Source organism: Acartia tonsa, chromosome 6 (assembly GCF_053477335.1).
Source record: "Acartia tonsa isolate MP-2025a chromosome 6, ASM5347733v1, whole genome shotgun sequence".
Taxonomy (NCBI): Eukaryota; Metazoa; Arthropoda; class Copepoda; order Calanoida; family Acartiidae; genus Acartia; species Acartia tonsa.
In genome coordinates, this window is record NC_137265.1 from 15,861,423 (window position 1) to 15,866,133 (window position 4,711).

A 4,711-nucleotide genomic window follows, 5' to 3' on the forward strand; every position below is an offset into this window, starting at 1 on the left:
AGAAGCTTCTTATCAGTCCTTGGATAGATAGATATATGGGGGTCCTAAGAATAAGCTAGCCTTTATAAACCTTTGGATTTTGTTGGATCTATTGTTATTTATAATATAAAGTAGGTTGATGTCTGTCCTTCCGTCCGTCTCTTAAAATCTCGGTAACTACTGAACCGATCGGATTCTACTCTTCAGAGAAAATACCTACTGGTCCTGTGGTGGTTTTAGGTTATTTTCTTGAGGGGTGGGACACTCCCACCCCCACCCCCCCCCAAAAAAAAAAAAAGATGAAAAAAATCCCCCCCCCAGTTTATTTAAATTATTTAAAATTAGTGGTGGTATCTCCAGAGGTACTTAATTTTTTTTTAATTTCCTCTTGGGACTAGTGTGAGATTTATAAAGTATTGATGGTTGAATTTGGTTGACAAGATATTGTTGTAAATATTTTTAAATGTCCCTTTGTCTTGAATTGGAAATTTCTTTGTTTTATTTTATAAGCTTCGCTACTTATGGATCTTTGTTTCAGCCCTTTCCCATGCGAATGTATACACTAGACTAGTGTTTGTTTGCAATTTTATTCATTATTTAGGTCAAAATTTATGTTCATGCACATAAACAAGAAAATTTTATTCATTATTTAGGTAAAAATTTATGTTTTTACAAATAAACAAGAACTTAAGTGACTTACAATTAGTGATATTAAGGGATAAAACATCCCCAATGATAATAAACAAATTTATCCTCATAGTTATTTCTATTGGTTGAATTTGATTATGCAATGGGAAGGTTTGTATTGACATACAATAGCAATAGTCTATGTCGACGACTGCATGGTCTTTGTTGACTTATTGTTTGCATGCATTACAAATTATAGCTCCAATTGTAAGGTATCTGAAAGATCTAAATTGCGCTATTTAAGTAAGCTTTATAATGGTTCTACATGTAATAAGCTATTATTTTTTAAAAGCTTCACAAGGACAAAACATATATGAATCTAAATCAGACTACAAAAACCCAGATTATTTTCAATTTTGAAATTTTGGTAATTTCTACTGTTTTGTCTAAGCTCTAGTTTGTAAGGAATAATTTCACCGCTTTAAGCAATTTAGAATATAAAGATAATACATGTTTTATTGTATTTTTTATTAGCAAAGCTACTCTAGAAGTGACGGTTACTGAATGTTTGTCATCTCTCTCTCTCTCTCTGCCCTATATGATAAACATTAGCGGCTAAGCCCCTAAAGGCCTCTATAGGCACTTGAGTTGTAGTTATAAGGTTGATTTCTCTTAGGATGACGTGGTGATACCATTCCACAAAATATTTCATAGCTTCAATGTAAAGGAGAACCATATCTGTTCAGCGTTTATCAAGATCCTTCGGTGCAGACACGAAGACAGACAGACACACAGATGGACATCCTTATACTTACTTTTATACTAGGATATATAAAAATCTAGTTTTGATATAAAAAAAAAGGAAAAACTACACAGTGAGTGAATTACAAAAGCTATACAGCCGAAATGATAGACAGACCGACAACTTAGACCTATAGATTGCCTTCACTTCCAAAATTATTACATAATTTTTATATCTTTCAAAATATTTAACTTAAACCTTGATAATAAAGTTATAAGAAATCTTTTTAAAATATTTTTTTTTTCAAAAATTTTATTCACTTTTTTTAAATAAAGGATTTTTGCTTTTAAGGCTTTTGAAGCAATACATAGGATGTACGGATTCAGTTTGAATCAGAGTTTAAGAGAGAAAAAAACTTTTTCTAGATTTGTATAGGAAAGAAAATACTTTATTAGAGAAGCTAAGGTGTTCTTTTGTATCAGTTTTATGTACTGTAAGACTTCCTTAAAAAGATCCTTTTGAGGAAGATTCTAACGAACACTTATTGGTTTCAATATATTTTCCAAGGATGGATAACCCTTAAAAAAAATACAATTTGCTATGGATTCAGTTTTTTGGAAGGCTTGTCTTTGGTTTTAATTTTACTTCAAAGGGAGATTTTAAATTACTAAAAAGTGTCCATTCATTCCGACTAATTTCTTATAATCAAATAAAACTTTATTAATGGGAGACCTAAGTTTGCAATCGCACCATAAAAAACGTCCCGTGTTTAGGGTGTTGGGGGGTGGGTAGGTTGAATTACTACTCCCCAAAAATTCAACTTTCGGTGGGGTATATTCGCACTCCATTTAACCCCCATCCACCCTTAATTACACCCCCAACAAATTTGTTTATCCCCCCCCTCCACCTACAAGAAAAGAATCTTGGACGTCCTTCGTAACGGAAGCTTTCATCTTGAAAACATGTTAAAATTGTCGGATCGATTTCAAACTTTGTATGTGGAACGCTTAAAAACGCCAGAAAGTCCATTTTGATCATTTTACATCAAATTCTTGTAATCAATTTGGGCTATTATAAATTGTTCTACTGTTTACAGAAACCCCATGTGGGAACTTTAATGAAATGGTTGTCACTTTAATAATAAAGATGGATTTCTTTGCAGGGATCTAAAGGGATAAAACAATTGGCAATAACTTGATGTAAATCCCCAATAATGATTTACAAATTTAGATTACAATTAGTGGAAGAAATGTTTGAGCACTCAACTTAATGAACTAAATTGAATCAAAATTGAATAAAGTCCCTAAAGTTGATGAGCCAACGATTAAGAAAAAGTTATTCTTAAACGTTGGGGACTAGTGTAATAAACAGCATAATGTCTCCCCTCCCTCCCCTCCTCCCTGATTTCCTTTTGTACATTCAATTCAACAAAACATTATATTTGCTCCATAATAAAAATAAGGATGACAACATCCATAAGGATGAAAAAAGGTCAAAGGGAGTTACAAAATAGATACTCAGTTGTCACAAAAAAAAATATTTTGCTATTAATCTATTTTTTTAAGCTCTAGAAAAAAATCACGCAACTAATCATACAAATTTTCAGGGAGAGACGGAATAATCAACTGTAAATTAACTGACAACCAAAGTTTATAAACACGTTCTTCCATTCGTTGGCTTGAACAGGAACATTATCAAAACTTTTACATATGTTTAATTTTTGCATCAAAATTGGGGAGTATATTATTTTGTTGTGCTTTAACAGGTTTTTCTTTAAGCTGATTTTATTAAATTTTGATTCAATTGAAAGTCAGTATTTTTTCTAGTGTGGCTTCGAAACCGAGTGATATTCGCTGGATTAGAACCGTTTTAGAGCAAAAATGAAAAAATATGTATTGTATTGTATAACACATAATTTTCCACGAATGATAAAACTAAATTCATAAATTGATACTAATTCTGTTTAGAATTAATCTTACAATTTTTCCTTTTACCATACGCGGAAACCTGTCTGTAATACATTGCTATAAATAACTATTATTTCTCATGGGTTTTTACTTATTTTAAAGAAAAAAGCCATGTGTAAGTTCTTTTTCATATCATTAAATATGTTACTAAGTTAGAAATAATTATATTTTAAGCATATAATAATCTATGTTCATTATAAATTGCCGCGAGCAGTTTTTGATAAATCATATAAAGTTGTATAGTTAATATTGTACGTTAATATCTCTAAAACCACTGAAACGGTGGAGTTCTCCATTTTATGGAAGCTTCATATAGCTCCCGGGCTAGTTTTAGTGTATTTTCTATTTGAATTAAATTTTCGAGATTGTTTTAGGCTAGTCTACCTTACCTCTTAAGGGCGGGATTCTCCTTCAATTTTCAAGTGATCATATAGATAATCCAGAGCATCATCCGCTTGTAATGGGATGCGATACTCTAACACCCAAGGATATTAAGTTAGGCAACATCCAACAGACAACCAACCCTTTGATTGCACGACATTTGTACTAGCTGCGCCTGTTTATGGGCCAAGACAAGTAAAAATCTTTTGTTTGTTATTTTGATTAAATTCTAATGACAGAAAACTTAGTATTAAGGTTTTTCTGAACAGAAGGACGTTTTTTTAAACCTTGTTTGATACTTAATGAAATGTAGATTAATCAAAATATATAAAAAATCTACTTTTCACAAGTCAACCAGGGAGGGAGGGGACATTGGACTGTAATTTTACCCTTGTCCCCAAAGTTTTGTTGGCTAAATATCTTTGGGTGGGGTGCATCTACATTGGTTGGGTAGCATTGTAAGGGGTATTATTGTTTTTCTTTCATTGTCTTATCCCTTAAGATCCCTGAAAGTCAACACAAAAAGTAAATAAACAAAGGCACAGTATTTAATGAAATTTTCTCTAGAGGGGGGTTTTCATTTTTGTCCTTTTTATAATGATTAATTAAATGCAGCCAAAAATAAACGAATTAGGAAATGAACTAAAAATATTGAAGAATAGTAATAGGATTAAAATATCTATAATACAAAGTAGAATGATGTCTGTCCGTCTGTCTGTCCACCTGTCTGTCCGTCCATCTGTCCCTTAATATCTCGGTAACCACTGGAGTGATCGGATTCTACTCTTCAGGGAATATATCTACTGGTTCTGTGGGGGTATATATAGTCTCCGTTGCAGATTTTATACAAAATACTTTCTGTTTATTTTCTGGATTAAAAGGATTTCTAGTATGACTTCGAAACCGGTTTATATTCACTAGATTAGAACCGGTTCTTAGCCACACAGAAAAATCGTGTATAGCATCGTATAACAGACAATTTTCTAAAAATATTAAAATTAAAATCACAAGATTA